Here is a 27,501-nt window from a genome sequence, read left to right as displayed (position 1 = left end):
GGCTTTGCTTTTATTTCTGTGCTTTTCCCGCTTCTAGTAATTCTGTCTACAAATACCTTTGTTATTTCATCAGCCCTCCCAGCACACCCAGCCCCCCACTTTCGGACAGTTTCTTCCTCCTTTGCCTCTGTTCTGCTAAATTCACATACTTCTCGGTACCAACCAGGGACCTCCAAATTGCTCCCACAATGAAAGTCATGGGTCAGACAAGTCATGAGCTTTAGCTCTCATTCTTGCTCAAAAGCTGGGCTGCAAGCATGTCAGCATGTTTAATTAAACTCAAAATGTCAAACCATCTTTCACAACCACCCAGCCCTCACGAATGTGAGCAGCTCTACGGTTTTGGAGAGTTTTCTGATAAAGGACACAACATTTAGCAGATGGTACTATTAGGAGGAAAAGTAAAAAATACTGAAAAATAAACAGCCTTGAAGTCTGGGATGGTGTACAGATTCCTTAACACTGAAGGTTTTTTAATCTTGTAGATGGGATTTCACCCTATATGTTTACTGAAAAGGGGATAAGGGGCAGGGAATGTGTCACTGCTTTGTTTTACACCAGTAACGGAAGCAAATCTACATGGCAAGTCCATCGCAGAAACAGCTCTGTTTTCCTCAGCATCACTGCAGACATACTAGTTAGCCTACAATGCCCTGGGATATGAGCACGGTTATTTTATATATGTCAAAACCACTGGCTGACCTCGCTGTCCTGAGGCTACTTCCAAGTGACAACTAAACTACTGAACACTTCTTTAGCTAAATAGTGGTTGCCACTGTTAATTCCCTAGCCCCCAGGATCCAGCACTTTGTGTTTCACAGAGCTGAAAAACACTACTTTAAAAGTGTTAGTCATATCGAAACATGCGTGGTATAAGTTAAAATATATACATATTGTTTTGTTTTCACTGACCTTATTAGATTTTACTTTCTCTTTATGGACATACCTGGATATTCACATAGACACTAATATCTGGGACTTGATGAACTCCAACTCTTAGTGGTTTGTTGAATGTTTGGGTCGGTTTCCCTCTAATGAGCTAAGGCATCTGCAAGGATTTTTAATATGGGTGTAGTTTTATTTTCTAAAATAACAAACATCTATCTGTTTGGTGATGTGTGCGTATTAGAAGACAGAATATAATAAACAGACCATGGGGCTTTGATTTGCAGCATGTTTAAGCAGTGCAGGTAGAGTTGTGTTTCTTTTGGATCAGCTGCTTCACTTCAGCTTTGTGGTGCACTTAATAAACGCTGCAGACGGCTTTTCAGAGCTTATAAACTTAGCAGAAATAAAAGGAACTAAGGAGCCTGACAACTGAGTGGAGCTTATAAATACCACTGAAAGCCATAGGGGCCCCAGCTCCTGGGGAGTATATCACAGCCCTTGCAGGGTTTATAAATTCTGCTTATTTACTGGCAGGTTTCTCTCCCGACGATAAAAACCATAGGTCAAAAAGCACTGCTAGACGGGGAACACGAAGCCCAGCTTCTGGTAGATGGGGAACATGAAGCCCAGCTTTCATTTAATTCCAGCTCCTTGCACAAGCCTACGTAACTCATGGGTAAAGCTGCGGTGTACAGCCCTCAATGTCACCCGCAGCCTGGCACAGGGCAAGTGTCACCTCTCCTGACTTTGTGTAGGACTGATAACGAAAAGTGAGTCTTTGGCTCCTGTTCTGGCTCTGCTTGCACTTCTCATTGCACTTTACAACCTGGGAAACCCTGTTAGTTCATTCGGGTAGGGCAGTTTTGGGGTCAGTACTTCATCTCTGCTCTTCTTATCCCACTGCCTTGGGCTGCTCCCAGCCCCAGGGTATGAACTGAAGCTGCCGTTTGCTTCCCCTCCATGCACCCAGCTCCATCTCAAGGAACCTGGGCTCAGGAATATGCTCATTTGTCCACAGGTACCCAACCAGCCCTTCCCCAACTCCATGCTCCTGAGCATTGCTGTGGGCAGGCACCCACCCAGAGGAAGGAGGAGGAGGAGGAGGAAGCACCACGATCACATTGTGTTTCTTCTGAGCATCCCAGCTCTGCTCCACCCCACCTGACAAGGCACTTTAATGGATAGGCAGTGGCCTTTGGTGGAGGGGCTAAATTTAAAACTTTCTTCTGCTTCTCTTGTCAAAGTTAAAAGCTTTTCATGTCTGTGTTAATGTTTCTTTTTTTTCCCCCTGTCTGCTGGCACCGATGACAAATACTACATCTTGCATTGAGTAACAGTATATTGAATGGCTGGCAGAGGCAGAATACGGCACCTGTAATTTATCTCCGGGAGTTTGGGTTGGATGACACTGCTGGGAACAGACGGGGGCTCTGAGCTGTCACCTGATTACTAATTCTAGGATTTCTCCTCCGAGAGTGAGAAGGAGTGAGCTAGGATGAAGGGTACAAAAAGCAAATCAATAAACAGGTTAGTGTTTGCATCATTATTAACACTCGGGCTGTCAACACACCCATTGAAACTATCGCTCAGGGCAGCTTCAGATTTAATGGTCAGTGTAACAGATTTACTGTAAATGTTAGCTAAGGCACAGCAAGGGGGGGGGGGGGGTCTCATTGACAAATAACAGAGATTTCAGTGGGATGCATGAAGCCGTTTATGTGTGTGCATAAATAACGCAGCGATCGCTGCGCGGAGGCGGCGGCTCTCTGCAGTATTTCTTCCTGTGGGGCTGCGGTGCATCCCTCCCCGCTGCCCTCCCTCCTGCAGCTCGCCAACAGCCACACATCAATTAAATCACCGGGGGAGCTTTGATCCTGGGAACCCATCACAAACCCCATAATAGCCTGGAGAAGGGAGGGGAGGGAAGGGCGATGCTGCCACCTGCACGCTGAGCCAGCCTGTGATGGGGAAAAGCTTTAGGTGAAGTTGGGTTTTGTTGTCTTTACCCAGCTCCTGTCATCTTCTCTTCTCCATGGACAAAGTCATCATTGCAGAGGTTTTTTAGATCTCCTGGCATTGCCCCTTCCCCAGCAATCGGTCCTGTAACACACAACCAAGAATTCTGAGCAATATAAATGAATGCGTGAACAAGTGTCTCTGCTTAAATTACTGAAGAAATGATGAATCAGTGGCAGAGTAAATTTCCTAAAGATGAATCCTTCCAAGCCTTGACCATGCTGCCACTCTTTCAAATGAAAACCCTCATAAAGAAATTAAAGAGGTTGAAATGAAAGACACCTAAATTCATGTGGCTTGTGCAGTAGAGTGTTTCCTAGATTGCACCATCATCTGGAACAGACCCTTCAGGAACACTCCGCTGCTTCGTTTTTTGTTGTTGTTGTTGTTTTAAATGGTTCTCCCATGCACATTTATGATGGTGCATCAATCCCCGGGTGACTGTTCTGGCTCTGTGCTGTCCTAGGAGCAGAAAGGACCCGTGGATGAAATCTCAGTGGCAGGATGCACCATCCACCTGTGGCTCACTTGCACTCAAGGGCTGCTCATTGCCCTGGGGGTGTGAGGCTCAAAGACGAAACACTAAATGCTCAAGCTCACTGCTTTGATCTTCTCAAACTGCATCGTCACCTCCTGGCCTCCAGGCAGACACCTGATGATTTCCCCTGCTCAGTGCAGCCTCAGAAAGAGTGCTGCCATCCCACCGACTGGACCTCCAGGATGAAAGGGTCCATGCTGGGAGCCCCCATCCCACCTGAAATTGCCTCCAGAGGATGGACTTGCACAGTCAAAGGTGCTTGAATGTTCCTGGCCATGTCTTAAAAATAACCCTGCAAAGCTCCTTCAGATGCCTCTCATAAAAAAAATAATAAAATAAAATAAAATAAAATAAAATAAAATAAACTCACAGCAGCTACAGAAAGACCTGCCAGGAGTTCAGGGCAGTGTCTGAGGCTGGGTGAGAGCTGTGTGTCTGCAGGGCATGGAGCAGAGCCCAAGGGAGTGGTGGGGTCGGTCACTCAGGAGGCATCATGAGAACAGGAGCAGCACAGCTGCCTCTCCCCTCACTCTGGACCGTCCCATCCTTACTTAGCTGCCCTCAGCCTCCCAAGATGCTTTTCCAGCTTAACTTCTCCCTACAATGTTGATAAGCTCTGGTAATTAGTGTGACCAGTCTTTAAATACACAATACAACAGGGACAGGCATCTCTCAGCCCTTAACTTCAATATAAACAAGCCCAAGATCATAAAATCATAGAATCATAAAATCACAGAATGGTTTTGCTTGGGAGGGACCTTAAAGGTCACCTAGTTCCAACCCCACTGGGTAGCTCATGACAGAGCTCCCTGACTGTCGCTCCTGCCAGGCACAGCCCTGTGATGGGGCAGAGGATGAGCCCCTTAGCACCAGCATCTCTGGGCTCTGGGACAGGCCAGGCAGCACCTGCAAGGCTTTTCCACATTTCATGGTTCCCATCACTTGCTGGAACCCCACCTCTTGCCCAGACTCACAAGTAACAGGCAGGAGTCACAGGCTCAGTGGGACATGAAGGATACAGGCAAGGTCATCTGTTGTTGCAGTTTATAAGTGCATTTATTAAAATGCTCCAGTGCTTAGGTTAGCCTCCACTAACACCGTTCTCCATTATCCTTGCTGGATTCTGCGGCATTGCTTTGTGGCTCAACCCCAGATATGGTACTGTAGTGCTGCTGCAGCTGCTAAAACCACCTTGTAAACAGCCAAAGATCCCAAAGGTGGGACAAGCTGTGACTGTGTCATCCACAAACACTCCACTGCCCCTGCCGAGCTCCTCTCCACACAGCATATCTGCTTGTGCCTTGGCCTCCCGGGCCTGGTGAGACTTTCACCGTTAGAAGCTCAACAAGCAAGCAAACAAATAAAAAGTGCAGCAGCTGCAAAGCCACCATGAACGTGTTTAGGTTTGTTTTTGTTTTTTAAAGGGTTAGTGGCAAAGGCAAGCTCTGGCTCTGGAGCCTCCCAGCAGAGTTGAGCTCCAATGCCTCTAGAAGAGAGCAGCCCCATGCACTCAGAGCTTCTTGCTTCCTTTAACCTGCATCTATTGACCAGGGGAAGAGCAATCCCCCCCCTTGCAAGCATTAATTGGAGCAAGCAGCCTCTGACGATTTTTGTTTAAACTGTGGAAGGAGACTCCGAGACTCCTCCCTGACAGGAGATGTTCAGCAATCAAAGGCAAGGAAAAAAAAAAAAAAAAAAAAAAAAAAAAAAAAAAAACCGCCCTGTTGCCCTGTTCCCTGTTGCACACAGGCTGGCCATGCAGCAGATAACCCAGTGGAGAGCAGCCCTGGGAGCTGCCGGGGTATTTGGACAAGGTGACCTCACACCGAGCACATTAGCTCTATTACCAGCCTATAAACTGTCCCACGGCTTTACATACCCGTATGGACTGCATATTGGAGGAAAAGATTAGCTTGATTATCAATGGGGGAATGAGCCAAACAATTACTTTCATTATTGAATATCCAATTAATTATTCAGGAGGCCAATCAATTATTCATATCTCATTTAAACGGGGCGGGGGGGAGAAACGTTGCCACTTGGCAGAGCTGTTCGCAGCCTCTTTGGGTACAGCAACATCTCTGCTCTAACAGGGTGAAATTGCGTTGGGAGCAAGGGCTGGCCCCAAAAAGCTTTTCCCCAGGGTCCACGGATATCCATCATTACTGCCTTTCGACCATGGTCCAGAGCCCCTTCCAGGCCAGCACTGATGGGGTTCAGAAGCCCAGGAATGTCAAGCTCATGCCAAGGGAGTGCTGATGCATTGAGGACTTGGAGGTATTCGTTCTTACGTCAAAGAAAGAAAAAAGATCTAATCCTGAGAGCAAGAGGGAATCTCCTGGAGAAATCAGACTCTTATCTGCTTTTCGAAGTCTGATAGCATCGTACATTAATGTTACCAGCAAAATATTGGTTCCTTGTTTTCTTCATTTAAATAATTAATAATAATCTGCTCGCGTTTGCTGTGCTTTCTTTGAGAGCAGGAAGGGCCACGTTGTGCCTACGCGCAGCACGGCACATGGACACGTTAGAGCTGTGGGTAAGTGCAAGGGAAAGGAGGGAGATGAGGAGAGGGGAGAAATACAGCTACCAAGAGAGCAGATCCAGGAGCACTACCGGGGTGCAAACACTGTGGAAAGGCCAAGGTCTGGAAACCCTGCCTTTCCATAAAACTGCCCGCACAGGCAGTGACAGCTGGCTGCAACTGCTTGGAAAGCAGAGAAACAGGAGGAATCGCTGCTTGTGTGTGCAAGTTCAAGACAAATGGCTCCCTGGGACATTTCATGCCTGGGAATGCTCCTTCCTTTTTGCTCTCTCACACAGTCACTTGTCCTCTCTGTGGCCAAGGCCGAGCCCTCGGCTAAGCTTGATTTTATATTTTTTGTATTTGTTACACATGCAGATGTGAGTGGTAGCATATTGGAAACAAATTGTCAATTACCAAACAATCAAGTCCTCCATTTGTTTGTTAGATTGGCTCTCAAATAGTCCGATTAATTATAACAGCACTAATTATTAAGATACACTGGTAGTCACCTCCTATTTCAGACAGAAGGAGAAAGTCTTCCCTTCTGCTTTTGCTGTCACAGTAGCAGCCTTATCCAATAGGGCGATTTATCTCTGTCAGGCCAGTAAAATGATAATGCCAATTAAATCACACAAGTAATTGCTGCCTGGGTCCCGGTGGATTTCTCCCAGCAGACCGGCAGAATACGAATGCGGGCTGGCTGCTGCAGCAGCAGCCCCTGTGCCCACCCTGTCCTTACGCTGGGGACCCCAGGGCAAAACTGTCCCACTGCTGCTCACAGGCAGCCCTGGCAGGGCATTGCACAGCCAGCAGTGGGGAAAGTTACTTGGTCTCAAATAGAGTTGCCACTGAGTACCCATGGCATGAAGAGGTACAGATCTGGACATTTGGCTCTCTCCTGTCTCAGCTGGTTTTCTCCTCATGTCCCTTGGTGGCATCTTGCATCTCCTGCTCCTTCGTGTCCTCATCCTCTCCAAGCAGAAACACAGCTGAACCTCCAGCCAGAGCCAGTGTACACACACAGCATTAAAAAATAAAGATTCATGCACACACATTCATGCAACCCAGTCCACAGAAGCCTGGAGAATCATGCCCATGGATTCATGGTGGCTACTGCAAAAGGGGAGTGCATGTCCCCACCTCCCATCCTGTGCTTTTTGCTTGCTGTTATGAATCAACATCTCTGCATCTGGGCAAAACCCACCTAAAAAGAACGGTGTGATCTAACTCAATCTTGCTTCTCATTTGATTAAACCCCGTGAAAGCAGGCATGTAACCTTGTTAATACCACGTTTATTAGAGGGAAGGGGGACAGAAAATTAAGATATACTTCATGTTGTTGCTAATTAGAAAAATTGAGACTTTGCATCTGTGCAAGGCAGAGCAACATGTGGCATTAACAGATGTGAACTCATTACACAGCTGCATGGTAGGAAATTGTGCCACCACAGTGACAAAAATCTCAAAATCAGATTTCTCCCATTGCTTTCTCCTTTCCACAAAAGTTTGTTCTGATTTTTTGTTGCTGTTTTTTGCTTGTTTGCTTTCCTTCTTCCTTGCATGAAGTTAGGAAACACAGAGGAAGCAGGGACAGTTCTTTTTGTAAACCTTCCCTGACCAGCCCCCAGAAAGCTCATGGCAGAAACAAGCCAGGCTGCAGCATGCCAGCACGGCCTCTGGCTCCTGCTAAAGCACAGGCAAAAGATGCTACATGGCTAGAATAAAATTCCCCTATTCCCAGGTGAAGGGATATCTGCAGGGGGGCACGCAGGCAGCCCCTTCCCCAGGGATTTCCAGACACCATCTTTGCAAAGTGGAGAGAAGTGGGAGTAATACCTTAAATGAGGTGTCACCGATAAAGTGCTTCAAACCCTGCCCTTCACCCCCCTGGGAGCTGTCTAACATCACCAGTCCACTTGTCTTTGACAGTAAAGAGCAGCCAAATAGCATGAAAATAGGTTGCTTTTGTATTGTTTCCTCCCTATGTTCTGCTGTGCTTTTTGTCTGGTGGTGGAAGCCAGCCCCAGGGGCAGGTTGGAGCCTCTGGGAAAAAAAAGCAGAGTTTGGGCTTGGACTTACCAAGGGTTATTTGCTCTCTGGCACAGTTGAAAGCAGCCCAGCAAAGCAGTTGCATAAAAATGCAACAACATCACTGAGGTTTATTTCATCTGTGCCTTACTCAGCTCCAGAGAGGCTTGGGTGTGTTTGTGTGCAGTCAAAATCTCACCGTTCTCGGGAGACATCACTGTAACAGGTCACGGGTTTGGGGTGGTGCAGGGGGCCATCAGGGCAAGGGGCCTGCAACGCTCGTCCCTAGTAGCTGGGATATGGGTACAAACAAGACATTGCCTGGGAAATGAGCCAGCTGCCTCTATCATCTTATTTTTAACAAAAAAAAAATAAAAATAAAAAAAAAATATGGCTGGTGAGCTTGCTATGGATTGTCTGACAAAGCTTTTCCCTTCATTTGCACAGGCAAAGAGGTGGCCAGAGTGGATTTTATATGAGCTGTTCTGAGCAGCTGCTGGTAGCGATGCTCCTCACCCGCACCATTTTATCGGCAGTTCTTTATCCTTCCTTTGTCCCAAGCAAACCCACTGCAGCACAGAAACCCGTCACCCCACACACTCTGCTGAGGCCTTCAATCCCTTTGTGCAGGCTGTTTCATTTCATAGACTCAAGGGTCACTTTTATTGTGGTCTCTGCTAAATGAAATCACAAAAGCAATTTAAAATCGCTTAAGCAAATCATGAAAGATGCAATATGAGGAAAGGGCTGTGAATAATGGTTAGCCTAAAGCATTGCAACAAAGGGAGTGACTGTGCTTCTGTCAGGTCCTTTCTCTTGGTCCGTATCCTTCATGCTGAATTCCTCATCTTCTGCCTCAGATTTTGGGCAGGAACTCATCAAAGAAGAAAGACACTCTTATCAGATTTCTAACATTGCCTGCTATTCTTCATGGAAAATGATCTCCAGGATGCAGAGAGAGCTGCAGCTGAGTATGGCATTTCACATATGCAGTAGCCAGAAAGTAATAACAAAAAAACCAGGATGCCTTTTTTATCCTAAAGTGATTTTCTGGGAGGAAAGCAATGTCACTATACCTCGTGAACTTCATCTTTATCTGACCACCTAACACTGAGCGGTAACTCCTGGCTGCCTCCAAGCTTTGTCTTAGTGCTCAGTGGTGCAATATAGAATAAACACAGAGGTGACTGAAATGCCTCAGCTGTGATCAATTTTCTACTTCCCATCCCTATTGCATCCCGTCCCATCACCAGGGATATGCTTCTTAGGACTTTTTTTTTGTCACATGTGTGGTGGTCTTCCCCATGCTGCCATGTCCTACAAGCTGGTCAGCAACGTTGGCTCAGATTTTCCACATCATCCTGGGTCCTGGCAGAATGGATTTTCCAGGTTGGATTTATTCACCGAGGTAAAGACTTCAGAGTTCCCATTGACAGGGTTTGCATTCACCAAGGGGTGACACTTAACTGTAACAGAATCATTTAGAAAAAAAAAAAAAAAAATAGAATAAAGAAGCTAGGCTCACTCAAGAGCCAACATGATGTCTCAAGTCTCCTACAAACCAGGTGTCTCTGTACCATGACTCTTTTCTATTCATGGTTTTCTTGATGTAGTGTTTTTTGGGCAACTACAAGTCACCAGGATTTAAAGCCTTTACACAAGCAGCAATTTTGGTGTCTTCTGCCACCAAATCCTGCCACACCACCGGCTCACTAACCCTGGAGATCTTCCATGGTGCCTGGACAGATCAGCACAAAAGTAATAGAAAAGATGGCCCAGAGGAGACCTTTCTGTCTCTTCCTTCAAGAAATGACTCTGTAAATGCTTCCAACAAATATGAAAAAAAAAAAAAAAAAAAAAGCAGCTCCTTATAAACATATGCTTGATAATAACATTTCTCACTTCTTCAATTAGCTCAAATAATCTTGCTAAAAGCTATTAATAAACCACCTTTAGCTGAGGGCACATGTGCACCTGTGCATGCAAGAAGACAAGCCATCTCTGGTGGAGTGAGAGCATCAATGAAAAATGAACTGCCTGAAATTAACTTTAAGCATCCAAGTGATTAAACCATTGTGCTGTGATTGTGTGCGATACTCCCTTCCTTCAGCAATTAAGGCTGTATTGATCAGATACCGTGAGGAAAGGGACTGGCAGAGTCATGTTCATTCAGGCTGCCATAATTAAGAGTGATCATGTATTGTTGTGGAGCACACGACATAGCCCAGCCCCTCGGGCTCCTTCCTTTCGCCTCCCTCTCCCCTCACTAGCCCTCTCCCCCCACACGGCAGCCACACAGATGCATGGACTGAGCATCTGCTCAAAGTGAAAAGCAGACCAGGAACTGGCTAAAGTTGCCCTGTAGCAGGTCAGGATGAAATCCCTATCTTTTCCCAGCAAGAACACACCCCAGAAGAGCTCTTCCTGCTTCCTGAATGAATTGTGGTTGGTTGTGCTTTTTATTTTATTTTATTTTTCAAATACATTCAAACCAGTCTCCTGTCCTTAAATATTCCTTGAAATCAACTCCTCGATTATATCTTTTGCAGTGAATTTGTTTCTCACAACTTCTACTGAAGCCTTGGAAAGTGGCAATGGCTTCTCCATGGTGCATGGCCCCAGCCTGTGAAAATCAGCAAGGAGTAATAGCTGACAGACTGTATGTTCATGATTTCTATGAGAGCAGTCCTTGAGCATTTAAACTCTTGTGGTAGAGGATATTGCCTTGCTTAATTACACTGGTTTCCCGTATACCCTTCCCCAGGTTACTTACAGGACTTACTCTGAGCCTCCGAAGAATGGTACATGTCAAGCAAGGTGTGTAACTGCTGGGCTGGGGAAGGATGTGGGTCATTTCCGCGTGAAAACCACAGAATGCAGCCCTTGGAAACAAACTTCCCCAGGGCACAAAGGCATGTGCCACTGAGCCACATCGCTCTAGAAGTGATGCAGTGATTCATTATTCATCCACAAGATCTTGCCAAATTTGATGCTGGTATCTAAACAAATGAGCAAAAAATATTTTCATCCACTGATATTTTCATCCACCTCTGTGGATATCAAATCTGAGACATAAAGAAAAGGGATTTCCATCTGTGGGAGACATTTCATGCCACAGCCACAAACCAAACCAAGGCAGCCCAATTTTCAGCCCGGTACAGTATCACCAGCAGTGTCTTTCTTTCCGGTTGTTGTGGGAACCCATAAGTATGACCACAGCAGTGCCACTTTCAGTATCTGTCACATTCATAAAGCCCAAAGGATAGACTGGTAAGTGGGGATGGCACATCTGCGTCTGATCACAAATGTAGTGTCTTCCTTTGATAAAAATAAATCAAGGATACAGTCCTGCACTCCTAACATAGGCAGGTTTCAAACACACGTCACTACTTTATTGACAGTTCTTGTTTTAGTAGATGCAATACAGCCTCGCCATTGTTTTTCCAGTTCTCTGCCCCGGCCCTCACTGAAGATCACTGCTCATCTTCGTATCAGCTGCTGTCCTCTGCTGACCATGGTTCTCCTTGCTCCCTTCCAGTGAAGTGCTTTTCTGTGTGTCAGAATGCATGCCCTTCATAACCAGTACGCCCAGGTGCTGCTGATCTGAACCTTGGCATCGCGCAATTCCATTTTGCACCGATTCTGCTTCCCTGCACACTTTTCACAGCTCAAGCTGCTGCAGGAGGAGAGATGGAGGTCTCTGTTCTGCTTTTTCTCTCACACAAGCTCAGCGTTACTCAACAGCTCATGCCCAGGCAGAGTAAAGAGTTAAGCATGGAGATCTGGAAGAGACTGTGCTGTCCTGACACGGTGCTGCCCTTTTGCCTCTTCCTCACACATACAGGCTGTTCACATAGCCTGCATTCCTCTCCAGTTAACACCATTAAGCTTTGACCTGAACTAGAGATAGAGCTAAATATGTGTGCACCTGTCCTCTTATAATGACCTGCTATTATCATTTTCCACCCCTCCTTTTTGATTGATGGACATTATATGCATAATGACCCTCAGGATTTTTTTTCCCTTCTTTTTGTTAGGCTTTGCTAAAGCAACCTGCAAATTAATTTAATATCCTCTTTTGGTTGGGAGCTATGAAACGAGGGCTCGAGGCTGATGATGCGTAAACCATTTGTGGCATGTATTTAATCTCCGGACAATGGATAGAGATGTTAGTGCATGCTACACTAAGTTCTATTTACGCTGGCTATTAAGTGCAGTCAAGCTGAAGGCAATCGGAGCACATTACAGGGCCTAATGGGAGAGGATGCTACACAACAGTACATTAAAGACTGAAAATGAATTAAGAAGGAAGCATGGTAGAGAAAGCAGACAAGAAAAGGGTTCTGTATACAGATAACTCTTATTGACAGCACAAATATTCATGTACTCTGAGTTCCCAAATCCAATTTTGGTATTGGATACCACTCTAAAGGGAATGTTTTGAACTCCATTTTCATGCAGATACAAAGTGACTTGCAGTCTGCCCCCTCCCACCTCCCTCTCAGCAGCTTGCATAACCTGATGCTGGGAAATGCATCCCTGTTGCAAAGCTGAGATGAATCACCCTTGACCAGCCAAATCAGCTGGACCTTCTCTTCCCACTCCCTGAAAGGCAGCAGGGCCCAGGGGTTATGAGGACACCTTGCTGCACTCTCAGTGCCGGTCACTCTCCTTGGCACCTCCTGCTCTGGCTGTTGCACAGCTGAGGAGATTCCTCTGGGAAAAACAGGAGGAAAATGCACCATGGGAGATGCATATGAGCTGTGAACACTCTATCTTTGCTTCTGATTTTTTTCCCCGGTTATCTTGGTGAGACAAATATAGAGATGATAAAATACTAACCTACTGTCGTTTCAAAACAAAGCTCTGAGATTCAAAAATGTCATTGCTTTACTCTAACCACTCCCCACCACACACTCACACAATTCTAAGAATTTGCTTTTTTGCAGAGAAATCTCCACGTGTGAAGAGACTGCCTCACTGTGCCTTCCTGAGTAAAGTGGGTTTGGTTTTACTGTTGAAAGAAAAGCCCAGTTTGTAATTAAGAGCTTACACCTGAGAGAAGCAGCAAGCCACCTCCTGAAAGTCCACGCTCGCACCTACCAGCTCCGCTCAGCATTTCAGTGAGCCTCTTCCAAGATCAGGCTGTGGATATCATTATTCCCACGGGGAACGATTCGCAGCTGATGCCCAGGCTGCAAACCCAACCTCACACCCTGCTCTCTGCAGCAAACAGATGCTCCGTGGGCACAACTTGTCCAGTGTATTTTTGATGTCTGCTTTAGGCCAATATGAATCTAGCTCAAGGCTTCCCTGCCTGCATTGCCTAAACCTTCATGGGTTGTAAATAGAGGCCATGGAAACGAGCTGGGCTGCGGCTGTGCCTCCAGCTCCTGGTCAGGAGCTGGGCCCCTTTCAAGGGGCCCAAAGGCTTACCTCCTCCTCTTCCTCCCACTCCTTGAAACACCAGTGTAGAGTAAGAGCATAAAGTAATTATTTTTCACATAGCCAGTTTATTCTAAAAGCATGTCTGGCAATAAAGGCAGAGAATATTAGAATCATTAAGGAACCATCAGTTTTGGCAGGAAGGGAGAGCTTTGGGTCTCTTAAAATGTTAATATAGTTAAAAAAAAAAAAAATCAATTCATTGCTAACAAACAGAAATGTACTGAAACCAATACCTTAACATAAAATATGAGGTACACAGGAATTTAAACAAGTCAAACAAGGCATTAACTAACCACTGAATTCACCTGGCTTTTAGGAGCAAATCTGTAGGTAAGTTCTGAAGAAAAAAATAAAAATAAAAAATGAGTGCATTGGTTTTCAGGTGAACATCTAAGTCCAAAAGAAACGATTTTCACACTGTACTTGGAGAGGGCTGGAGACAAGGTAGGACAAACAATGTTGTCTGGCTTCTGGTGGTAGTGAAACACTTTTTCCTCTTAAGGATGTTCCTGTTGGTGTGTGGATGTGTCCTTTCTGTTCTCCAGAACACCAAGAAGTTTTCTGGAATAAATGCATCATTTACATTTTCAGTAGAATGTCCCTTAATTTGTATTTTGTCCTTGGAAAAACATCCTTGCTTATGTTTACAGGAATTGAAGACCCTCCCATATTTCTCTAATAAGTTCCTTTGGTCACTCTCGGAGCAGATTTCAGCACTGAGATAGTCTGAATTAACTCGGTGTCTGTAGCAGGCAGACACTCCTCAGCCACCACATGTGCTACTGCCCTTGATAATTTTAGCACTGCCTCCTGCCTATTCCTGTACCTGTAGCCCAGCACGCTCACAGCGACAGGCTTTCACCAATGCCCCAAGTTACGCGGTGTGGTGATACGCAAGTCATACAAAGTATGCCCGTGTGAGGTCTCAGTGTGGCTTCTCCCATTTTGGGTGCTGAAAGTGATACTTGGATGCTGTAAGCTGCAGAACTGTTCAAAACTCAGCTGGCCTGAAGCCAGCTGGAGATTCTTCCTATTTTTAGACACATCTCGAGAGAAGGAAGAACAAGGCAGAGCCGTGAGCAAGCATTTCCTTCCTGCTGGCACCATACATCTCCCCGTGGCTTTCTTTTTCACTTTCTCACTGAGACGTGCCCCATCCCCACCAAGAAACTAATCTGGATCAGCACAGGAAAGAACAGGAAATGTTCTCAGAGCTCTTGTGGACCTCAACACCCCTGCCCAGAATAAGGGATGGATGGACATCATGCTGGCAAAAGCTTACAGCATTGTAGGAAAGTAGAGTGAAGGAGAGGTGAACCAAGAAGTGAACTAGTGACACACTGCTTCAGCAAGACACATGCCAAAGACCCAGGGGACCTCTTCTCCAGCAGTCACCGGGGTTCACAGCAGCAGATTCCCACAATGACCAAAGCAGGTGTCCCCTATCTGCCCAGCACCTTGCATTGCTCCCTAGTAAACCAGGAACCTCGCTCCGAGGCCACGTGTATGGACCTGTGAGTAACACAAAGCAGGCAGTACTTTGCACTTTGCTTTCTCATTGAGTTTTATACAGCTTAACAAGTTCTCCGCAGTTCAGCATGTGCTTAAAAGGTTCAAAGTTTCTTGTTGTTTATAAGAAGAATGCCTGTGGTTTATCACCAATGCAATAAAACTGCTGAAAAAAAAAATAATAAATCATAATCTATAGATCTAACCCAAGAGAAATGTCACAGGCCAATTCAGCACCCTTCCCAGCCAAGATACAACAGTTATCTACAGATAACTAAGCTCCATATGAAAGCCAAGTGCACAAATGAGAACCCATCAGGCAATGCCATTATCCCTTGTGAGGAGCTGAAAACATCTCTTAACAACATGGCAGCATGAAGGACTTTGCAAACAGCCCCATGAATACTTGCTTGCTGGGACTCAGCCACACCTGGGAGCCGTCACCACCATCACCTTGGCAAATACACCTCCCTGGGCACTCTGCACATCCCCAGACGATGGTTAAACCACTTCTTGGTGCTTTCTGACTTGTGGCTACATGAGGTAAGGGGGCAGAGCCTCCTAGACTCACTACTGACATCGCAACACCATCAATTTGAGTGTGCTGAAATGTGCCCTAGAAAGGTAAACACACACACACACATATATATATTAAATACATTTCTAAAACAAGAGGACCAGTCACTCCCTCTGATCCACTGCCATGTGGATGTGCCACTGCTCACACAAACATCGGGATGCCCTCTTTCGTGCCTGTAATCAGAGAAATGCATCTATAGGGTGTGCACAGATGGGGAGGGAAGAACAAACAAAATCAAGGAGACAGTAAAGCCTTCTGGTGAAGACAGATGAAAAAGAGAGAGAAGGATGGCAAAGTAATGCACTAAGCAAAGCCCATGGAAGCACCGCTTTGTCAGGACACCTTGCTGCTTTTGCTGCCCAAAAGCTATGATAGTGCTGAGGAGCAGAACTGGCATGTTACTTTAGGCCCAAGCTGTGCAAAATGGAAGAAACACACACACACACACAAAAAAAAGATTATTTAAGATTAACTCAAGAGGGTGAGCAATTAACTGTCCACAACCCCCAGTTTTGTCTTTCAGGTCACAGGTTGTCCAGGATCTATGCTTTGGGGTACTTGGCAGACGGTGGAAAATCCAGAACTCCTGTACAAGTTGCAGAATACTTCTGCTTTTGAAGATAATCCATATTTTCAGTCTGTCCTGATGACTTTGTGATGTTTGTCTGGATCACAGAGACTGCATATTCCCCTGATAACCTTGGAGAGCAGGATAAATAGAGGTGCTGAGGGTAGGAAAACACATTGTCCTGATATAGGAGCTTGATATGAGAGCACAAGCAAGTGCAAGGGACAATATTTAGAGCATGGCTGGCAAAAGAGGTAAGGAGAAAGAGCCTGATTTTTGCAGAGAAAAAGCAATGACTCAACAAGACTGCTGGAGAAGTAAGGCATGGCTTTACTTGGCCAACACATCAGGAGTAAGAGTTAGATATTTATTTAGCTGACTTAAAATCATTTTTAAAGTCCATACAAGGTTTTGGATTGTGAGCTGTCATTGTCAGAGTAATAAAAGCACAGAAACTTTAAAATACTCTATTAAAGAGGAAATTGTTCAGCTTTCCACAGCAAATCTCTTCCCCACTTTGTTTTCCACCTTCTTTTGCCCTCTTCATCATTCTGGAAAAATGAATTTTTAGGATTTCCCAAGATGCTTCTGGCAGATAGGCTTGGCAAATCCAAATTCAAAGAGAAAGGCAGACCAAGGGTCCATAGTTATCCTCTCCTGCCACAGCCCTCATGTTATCCCTTGCTGCTTGTGATAAGCCCTGCCATGGGAAAGTGGTTTTTTTTACTTCTCTATTTTCCTCAAGGAGTTTCCCAGAAGTAATGGCCTTTGCCCTTTAGCCTGTAGGTCAAGCAATTAGCTTAGTCATCTCCATTTTTCAAAATGTAGCTTTCTCTTTTTATGTTTTTAATATATTATTTAATCAGGAATGATAGAAATAATTATAGCTCAATATTTTGATTTCACTGAATTTTTGGGAAAAGTACCTTAAAAGAACCACTTGTATCTCTTACAGTGTCTTGTCCTTCCTGGTATTTGTTCCTCAGAGTTTCTGGTTCCTCTTTCTCTTGTCCCCATATATAAATATATTCTGTAATTTTTATTTTAAAGGGTATAAAATCTCTGATTATTCATCTCAGCTCTCCTATAGCTCTGTAATTCTCTCTCAGTAGCTTGCTGAACATCAGGCTACAACACCACTTGGAAAATATGTATCAGTAATTTTTCAAGGGCTGTTCTACCAAACTTAATTCATTTCAATCCCTTTCTGCAGGACCAATATATGTGCACTCTTTTCACCTACAAATCCCCAGCAGCCCCCGCAATTAATACCTAATTAGCAAACAAAAGCAGAGATGCCAGGTGGAACAGCACAAAGCCATTCGCAGCTCACAAAAGGGAGCAATTAACTCCTGCCAGCTAAGGACAGTAAGAAAAATATTTTGTTATGGAATGAGACGATGGTGCCAAGACTGGATGTGTTTAAAAACAATAAAATAAAACATGCTCCAGCTCAACTGCAAGATGTGGGCTTTGATTCAGGAATTGCTTATGGCAGGCCAGAGACTCCACCAGAGGGTCATTGTGATCCCCTCTGGCAATGAGACCCAGAAACCTACTGTTCTTCCAACAGCTTTTAAAACAGATTATTTACGTCTTTTCATGTAAGGCATGGAGTCACTCCCACAAGAGATAAGGCAGACATCACCACTGAAACAACTAAAACTGACACAAATTGGCTTCCCCCAGCAAACTTAACACTTGCACACAGGTAACAAATTAGCAATTGCATCTGCAGAGGGAAGAAAAATCTTTCCTGTTCCCAACTTGACACACTTGGGTTCAGGCTGAGGCTAGATAGCAGGTTTTGGCCACTGAATCCATGAGCACTGTGTACGTGTGTGTCCCCAGGGACATCAGCTCCTGTCCCCACTGCTGGTGCCCAAAGAAGGTGGCTGACCCCGGCTGGCTCCGCATCAGGGCACTACCAGTAGGTGAAAGAACATGGTCAGCTCCTCCTGCTCCCCTGCCACAAATGGCATGTGGATTTCATTCAGGATTAAAAACTCTTTCTGTGGCTTTTCCTTTATGGCTCATATTCCAAAAGGATGCAGTCAAGTCTACCTCTCATCTTAATGCTGGCAGAAGTATGACATTGAAGAAAACAAGCAAAAGTGGTTTAGCAATGAGAAAACTTTTTTATAAGATTGCTAACATCAGACTGTCAGAAAGAAAAGATAACTTTGTGGATTCACGACTCTTTCTCCTTCTTCTGTGTGCTGAAACACCGTTGTCTTCCATTGCACCACATTACTCAGTCCAGCAGAAGTGTCCCTCTGCTATCCCTGCCTCCACACAGGCGCTTAAAATTCCTAGACAAGGGATATCACTCTTATTAATAAAAACGGTGATTCTGTGAAAAACCTTCTTCACTCTCAAGTCTGAGTTCTCATTTTTTTGTTTGTCTCTGTCAGTGCCAGGAACAAAGCAGGACTCTTCGGCTCCATGGCGCTGTTTGCTCCCAGCAGAGGCCTTGCTGCCCACCACCTACACACCATGGCAGATTAAACTCCGTTATCACTCTCAGCGTGTTCCTCATCACCCACTGTGCCGAGGGTTTGAGGTATCAGATCAGCAGCTGAAGATGCCACAGACATCAGGGGAGCAGCAGCGGTTGTCCCATCTGTCCCACCAGAGCTGCTGGGGTGGCCTGCAGTGTCCACCCACCGGGCATCTCCACTCTTGATTTTTTTGGACACTGTGATGCAATTTGCCATGTTCTCCATGCCGAAGCCAGTAACAACCCCAGTGCAGCCAGCACACACGCAGCTCCCCATCCTGCATGGACTAGCCAGTAAATCAGGCCTGTAAAAGTATTTTTGGCCTCCTGCCCAGTATGTGTACCTCTTAATCCCTAATTCCAATTGTGTAAACAAGGCATGACATAACTGGTGTGCCATGGAAATATGCTCTATAAAGTTGATTACCACACTTCATCCTATTAGAACAGCAGTCACTGGAAAACTATAGATAAGGCTAAAGTAATTTATTTGCATTTCCAAAGGAGATGAGCACATTTTGACTTTTCAGAGCGTGATCAGACTTGACAGGCAGATCCTAGAACTACTTTGGAGCTCTTATAACAGCTCATTTCAACCTGTACTGGCCAGGAATTTTTAAACCAGATATCTCAAAAGGTCAGATTGACCATAGCCTTTGCTCAAGTATGCAAGGAGGGACAGTGTAAAACGCATTGAATTGCTGGGGTGACCTCTTTAGCTAGATGCAGTTTCTGCTTCTGAGCACACAAGGCAGTTCTCAGTGCTCATGTGCTGAGAGGACTAGGAAGAAAAAGACAGCTTTGTTTCTGATGTAGTCTTATCCCCAGAAAGCCAGGCTGGCTGTCATGGTGAGGGCTTGGGACAAGATGCCCCAGGGCAGCCGTGCTCTCTTTGTCCATCCAGAAGCCTCCACCGGCTTCATCCTGCCCATAGCTCCTACCTGCATGTATGGATCATGCCTGAAACAACCTGCCTGGGGTCACCCACAGTGTCAGTGACAAAGCTGGGGCTTGAGGCAGGTCTCCTGGCCCCATCTGCCTCTAATCAAAGGACTCAGGTCAAGGCTTTCTTCCTTCCTACAACCCCACAATGCAGGCACAAAGCTTACCTTTCAAGATCCTTCACCAGGGTTCAACATTTCCCTGAAGATGTTTTGAGCATGACACAGGGTCCCGTTGGGATGCCCCGGTCTCCAAATCTGAGCCAAGCCCTGATGCCCCAGCAGGTGAAAAACCTCCCTGGAGAGAGCATCCCCTGTCTCTCCTGCTTCCCCAGCATCTCAGCCCCAGGCTGGACCAAGCATCCCCCATGGGTATGAGCTGCATTTCTCCAAAAATGCATGAAAACCCCAATCTGCCCCAGGTTTCCAAGCAGAAAACCTTCATGGCTTCAAGGTTCACTTACAAATCAGCTCTGAGGAAAATAGCCAGTGTGATCCAAGGCATTAAAAATTCATATAATTAACACAAATCAAGGGGATATATATCAACTTGTGCACGAGTTCAAAAGCTCTTTTTAAAGGTATAGAACCACGAAATTTCCCATTATCTCAAAAAGTGCTAGATAAAGTCCTTTGCTTGTAGAATCAAGCCCGTAGCAGCTGGTGGGGTTACTGAACCAGCTACAGCAAGCCCCGTTCTGCGTTATAAAGACATCTCTCTCGCCAGAGAAGAAATGTTAACGCACAGTCACATATGCATTTTTCCAACCTGATTCTTTAAGCACCCCCCGCCTCCCGCCCTCTCCCTCTGTCACCTCTTGAAAAGGTTTTTCAGACTGGAACTGTACTCGAATTCAGTCTAATTGGAAGGAAATGTAAGACCCAAATCTCGGTTCTCATTGGCATGGAGACACTTGCGCACAATCATGGTATGCAAAGCAGCAGAAGTCTGAATTCATAATTGGGCGTTCCAAAATGTAATTATGAAAGATGAAATGCTCCTTTCAATGAGAAGGCCGTAAATAGAATAATTAATTTTGTGTTTGCTTGAACAATTCTGTATTATGGACCTTACACTGGAACTGAAATTAATTAAGTGCACCAGGATTTATGAAGGAGGTGAAGAGAGAGGGAAAAAAAAGAATTAATCTGAAGTAAAAGATAGATGACTTTGTGAGTGTAATGATGCGTTAGTCTGGGGTATTCTTTAACAAATTTAGCAGGCATGTTCTGGGTACAAACAGCACTCGCTGACAGAATTATCTCAACTAATGCAGCTGCTGGACTCTGAGCAAATTGAGATTGCAGATGAGTACTCCAGATTTAGAGCTGTTAACCCTCCCCATGCTGGAGATCATGCTTCTGTTCACTCAGAGGCAATGACCAGGGTTTGCACAGTGCTAAGGTGAGCCTAGCAGCCCCTCATGCTTGCATGCACATGCACACAGAGGTCTGTACCTGAGCTCTTTTGCCCTGTGGTCTGTGTGGTGTGTGAGTGCAACACAGTGCTGGGCTCTGCCAAGCGCCTGTTGGTGCAGGCTGGCAGATCTGGAGGAAAAGCAGAGCTCAGGGTAACATCCCTCCCTCTGGACTCAAAGAGAGAAGGGATGTTGGCTATTGTGAAGTGAGATTTTTAAAGCAAACAAAGCAAAAGTGAGTGTTCAAGAGAATAAATTTAAATTGAACAGAGTAGTTGTGAGGAGCTCTTCCTGAGCTCATTTAGGGAAATCCAAATTTATTCATTTTTTTTCTGCTGAGATCAGGCTACAGAAATCCAGGTGTAAAGATCTCCTTTGAAGCTTCATCCAAGACTAAAGTATTTTTCAGTCCTGACTGAATTAGGGATTTCAGATGTACCAGCCAGGCAGAGACCCCTTGCGACACCAGGGCCTGCGAGTACTTCCAGCATCCAGAGAAGTCCCTCAAAAGACATTTCCAGTCCCATAAATGCGCAGCCTTACTGATATCATTTGGAATAAAACAACGGCAGCGGCTATAGATCCATGGATAATCGATGGGATGCTTCCCCTGCTCGCAGTCACTTTCTGAAGTGCTGGCTCGGCCTGCGCAGCGTCGCAGCCCGGTGCAGGCCCGCGGTGCGTCTCTGCACGCTGTGTCTCTGCACGCTGTGTCTCTGCACGCTGTGTCTCTGCAGTGTCAGCTTTCTGGGGGCTGAGAGACACTGAGCAGCTGTAGCCCCCCGGGAATTTTTGGAGATTCCAGGAAGTGACTGATTAGGATGTGCTGGTGCAGCTCTGAACTGGATAGATAAGCTCCAAGGACTGAAGAGAGGTTCCCTTATCGCTGATTTATTGCCCCTCCTCTGCTGGGGTTTCTTTGGTAGGAAATGAACTTTTCTCAGGCCTGATTTTACTGTGTTGTGGGATTATGGCAAGACAGCGGTGCAGGACAGCAACCTCCATGGGTTTTGTGGGCATCTGCTCCAAGAGACCGCCAGGCCACTGAAGCACAAGTTGTACCGCGAATGGTCAAACTTCTGCACGGCAAACTTCTCCCAGGCTGCTCCTCCTTGCAGAAAGCCCAGTGGGAAGCTTTGCGTGGCGAAGTCACCAGAATGTGAAAGGTGGGAAACTCACAGGTCTGCAACCCTCAGCGAGACCTGGGCAGCCTCACAGCCATGCAGTGGGTTGAGAGCCTGAATCGTGCCCTTGGGCCTGTCAGATCTGACGGCTGCCGAGCCTCAGCGTTACCTCCCGGCCTGAGGAGACTCCACAGCAATGTAGTAGTTTTGTCCCCAAACCAGGAGCACCAGAATGCAGGAATAAGAGCCTCTTCCCTCCCAGAAGACATCCAGAGACACGCTTCTGAGAGTTATCAGCCACCTGATGATGATTACCCAACAACATATGCAGATCTCTGGGTAGCAGAGTGCACTTGGGCACAGTGCCTATTTGCTTACTGATATTTATTTTAATTTTCCACAATAAAATGCTAAATATGAACTATGGTTACTCTACTTTAAATTGCGACAAGAGCTGCATTTTCCACTTGCTTGGTTATAGCTCTTTAAGTGATACATTATATTGTTTGCCAGAATACTTCTACAAAGTCTTTGCTTCATTTAACTTGTAGAACAATTCAGCCAGATTGGTCTATAAAAGGTGTACTTAAAATCAGGATTACCCTGGGACTCAAAAGTGCTGGGTGCTAAAATGCAGTCTCTCATTTCCCATGGCCTTCCAAGCATTCGAACATATTTATACCTTCTGCATTGCAGCAAACTTAATCAGAAGGACAGGCCTGCTAACATCTGTGCATTCCATTCACTTCTGGAGTCGTCTCAATCTCCTCTGAAACCCGATTCTGGCTGTCAAAGCGCATAGCTCTCTGTGCTGGGTATTATTCGGACATTTAGACATCTGTCATCGGGAAGTGTGATAGATGGTTTTATTAACCCGCAAAGGCAAAGACTGTGACAGTGAAGGACTCTTATGCAGAAAGAAAGTATTTTGCAAAACTTACAAGTATGCCTGATACTTTTCCCAGCCTATGCCTGCAGCGGGGACTGAACATTGGAAGTGAAAGATGTGTTACACATTAGCTCAGGCTGGACTTATCCCCCCTGCTAGCTCTGACCAAAACAAGTAATGTAGGTGTTACGTTATCCCCAACAGCAGTAGAACAGGCTTTTCTGAACCAGTGTCCAGCAACATGAACTCCTACAAGTAGAAATTTTTGCAGCGAACTGCAGCTAGAAATTAAGGCTGTGCTTTACAAAGTAATGGAAGGAAAACTGAAATCTGTTAAAAAAAATAAAAAAATAAAAAATAAAAATTACAAAATTTCATTTAAATTGTTTGGGAAGTGTACACAAATTCACCAACTAGTCCCTGCAGCTGGTTTGTTGTTTTTGTTTTTAGTCCTGTTCAAATTCTTTCTCCTTTCCACTTTTCATCTAGCAGCCCTTTGGACTCTGTACCAACAAATGCCTATGGCAAAAGCTGGAGCCAAACTGGAACCTGGAAATGCTCAGTTTGGGGGTTCAGTTTGTTTCCACATGGTTTTAGCCTGAGCAGGGATGATCCTTCCTGCCTCACAAACTTAAAAAAAATAAAAAATAAAAAAAATAAAAATAAAATGCATTTAATCCTTGCTGGTTTTCCATTTCCCATGATTCTAGGATTCTGAGATCCCCAGACAATTAAGACCAGCTATGGATACAGGAATACATCTCTACTATTTCTTTTCCAAAGAGTCTGTTACTTAGCCACCAGTGGCTCACAGCTGGGAAGACCCATGATTCCTGCAAGCACAGACAGAAAAATCAACAGAGCACAGAATCTGATTCCTTCCCTGTAGGCAGAGGGACTTGAGCAACCTGTCCTGAAAATCTCTCACTATGCTTGTATAAACCTGATAAAGGTTTATACAAAGGCTCTCATAAACCTGAGGAGGAGGATGCTTGCATGGTGAGTGCAGAATTTGGGCAAGCACAGCTTAACTTACAACTTTACCATCAGTTTTCCCTTGTGATCCAGAGAAAATCTTCTAAACTGAGTCCTCTGAAGGACCTGAGCATTCAGCTAGGCTTGGCAGCATCAGTATTGATTTTGCTAGCCACATGATTCGAGTTATTTGCATTCACCAAGCTATAGGGTTGGTGTTTGAGGTCCAGGTTGCTTCACTTTTCCCTCTCCTTGCTGCTCCCCTGCTCGCTTAGCGAGCACTGTGACTCCTCACACACTGCTGGCAACAAGCCCCTGCAAACATGCCAGTGTATGCCAGTACACGCATATGTATGCATCCATATCACACATATAGATACACCACACTAGGATAGAGCGATAGATACTGTGATGCTGGGAAGCCTTATCATTCTAAGAAAGATGGTTATGATAAAATCAATTTTTTATTTTATTTTATTTTATTTTTAAATTAAAAAGGGGAATGACTGCACTCAGTATTTGCTTTTGCCATTTGGGAAAAGCTGAATGTGTAGCTTTAGATTTGTAGTTTTTGGCTTGTTGTATATATTACAAACATTTCAGAGGAATCAGTGTTGTTAGCTCCCATGACAATATTGCAGACCGTGTGAGATGGATATAGTGTTTTCCTTGAAGCCCCAGTTTCTGGAAACAAATGACTGTCTAGCAACCTCAGTTTTCATTACAAAAAGACAGAAAAAAAAAAGAGATTGGTAAAATTTCTATGCATGAGAAATTTCAAAATGTGATTTAAATGGAAGCAACAGTCTTGCAAACCAGGCAGGATCAAATACTTTATATGGAGGGGAAAAAAAAAAAAAAAAAAGGCAAACTCATAACAGTCTTGGAGCCGATTTTTGCCCACTCACTTTGACAATGATGCCACACACAACCTGCAAACCGTAATGTTTTATCTCATGCAGGAATGCAAAGACTCATTTTCAGAAACACCCTGTCAATAAAAGCAAAACAAAAAAAGGCAAATCTCACTAGTCACTGTAACAGCATAATTCAAACTAATAACATAACACAGAGTTTTGCAATTTTATATTATTAGAAGGAAAGAAAAAAAACTCACCAATCCCCCTGACACTGATTCATCAAATAAATTAACTCTGTTCATCAGTTAACTCTCCTTGGTCAAATAGGGTTAAAATTCTTGGATCTAATTCACATTGCTAATTTCGCAGGGGGGGGAAAAAGCACACTGGGATAGCAAGAGCCAAATATGCTATCTTGCCATAACTGACTGAACCTTGGGGGCTGGTGTTTTATTCTTGTAATATTTCTTTTAATAAAAAAGTGCCTGATTAAGATAGCCTTTTAGAAAACATTAATTCAGGAGCTGAAAAAAAATTCAAATGAACTCAAATAGATTTTCTCTGGTACGTTAGCATTGCATTTAGGATAATGGATAGGGAGAAGGATGGATTCTGTAGGTATAAATCAATAGGCAAGGGGGGTTGATGAAATTGCAACCTGTGAGAGTGAAGCCCTAGTGGTTTGTGATATCATCAGGAGCCCAAGATTAATTCGTTTGACAGTCCAGTCTCCTGCATTCATTATTTTAACAACATGCACACAGGACTAGGATACACATGTTAACCAGTCAGCTAACCTGACTGAGCTGTTCAGAGCTGTTACAAGCACCTGGTTTAGGGCAAAAATCCCAGCTGACCTATTAGTAGGATATGTGAATAGATCATCCTTACTGCTGTAAGAAAACTAATAGAGAAACACAAAAATGGTAGTTTTGGATTAAGCACACTGCTGGTCACAGTGGCTGGTCACACACAGGCCAAGGAACTGCTTCTGCCCCTCTTACAGGGGCTCCTTCACTGAAATGATTTCATTTGGATTTCAAGGGGAATACAACTGGAGGCAGCATGCAGAAATGAGCATCAGTTTGGTCCCAGTCTGCCTGTTTGATAGTTTCTGCCTGTGAATATTCTCTGAAACTTTGAAAGTCAAAGTTTCTAGAAACTTTTAAGGTTTGCAAACAGTAAAGAGAGAGAGAAAAAAAAAAAAAAAAAAAAGTTAAAATAAACCATTCAGGTCCTGGAAACCCTAAATAATCTTATGTACTCTCCATTTTCCATGCAGATATCTTGCTGCTCATTTTTCTTGCAAGCACATGAGCAAACCCTGCTCACCCCCTGCTTAATCTAAGGGGCTCTGAAGCCTGTGAAAGCACCCTTGGTTTTAAAAGCTGCTGGACCAGACCCTTATTCTTAGGTATAGCCCCATTAATTTCATACAGCCTGTTTATGTGAATAAATTGGGCCTGATCTGGCCCAAAGTCTGTGACTTTCCCAGCTCTGGGAAAAGGCAGCAATCCCTGCCATGTTCTGCTTACGGTCTATTCAGTCCAGCTGGAGCTAAGTGCACCTCATTACTCAGGGAAATTTGGATTTGGACAATTCTTCACTGATAAACAACATATTGCCATAATTAGCGAGCATGGACTGGGAATCCTGGAAATGGAGCCCGTCCAATCTGTCAATTTAGGAACATATTGTTTAATTTACACAGCGCAGCGCATTGTGCAACCTGAGAAGGCTCACCCACCCTGGCCGGAGCAGGGCTTTCTGCTGCATTCAATTTATGGAAACAGCTATTAGTTTCAGACACTAATTTTGACACTCTCCTTTTTTCCTCTTGGCCTCCACGTCCAGGTTGAAAGCAAACAATGCGTGGTTGAAAGAGGCCACGCATGGTTCCCGGGCAAGCCCAGCCAAACTATTTTTCACAGCTAAGCCCTGGGAGGGTTAGCTATGATGAGGTTCCCCATTTTCCAGCAGGAATCTCTTCTAGCATGGGAGACGCGGTGCAAGAAGCATTGCAAGAGGGAACGGTAGGGCCCAAACAACTGTGTTTAAGTGCCAGATTCAATATTCAAGACCCCATGTGCTGAGAGTCCTGACCTGCAGCAACAAGAGAAACCAACCAGCCCGGGGGACAGCATGAAGTCCAAGATGATCAGCCCAAATCTGCTCCACAGAGTGCTGCTGGCTTTACTTGCAAATTACCTCCAGAGCCGTAAGTCAAAAAGCCTCACAGAAATGTGCACCCTGGTTGTTTTAATAAAAATACCCACTATTAGACTTCCACTCAGCTTGACCAGCCACACCAGGCATCATGTCTTGCCTCCTGCTCTCCAGGCCAGATTCTTCTTCAGCCACCAGACTTCCCGTTCATCACCCTGTCTGTCTTCTAATCAAAGCAAACCACTCTAACTTTTAGATGAAACTAATTTTCATATTGTCCACATATACATACAGTTAAGAAATTACAGTGACAGTGATAAAAAATGTTAATTTTTCTTTCCAGATGCTTGTAAAACAGCCTTAACATATGTCCGCTGTTTAATTAACAGAGCGGCAGCATGGTGGAGAGAAGCCAAACTAATAATTTAAAGAAGCATTCTCCCTCCCTTGATTTGAATCCCAAAACACATCCATCATGTGCATTTCTGAAACTCCAAAAGATTTAATTTTCTGAACTTCCAGCAAA

This window comes from Oxyura jamaicensis, chromosome 20, assembly GCF_011077185.1.
Source record: "Oxyura jamaicensis isolate SHBP4307 breed ruddy duck chromosome 20, BPBGC_Ojam_1.0, whole genome shotgun sequence".
Classification (NCBI taxonomy): domain Eukaryota; kingdom Metazoa; phylum Chordata; class Aves; order Anseriformes; family Anatidae; genus Oxyura; species Oxyura jamaicensis.
Note: the sequence above shows the minus strand (reverse complement) of the source record.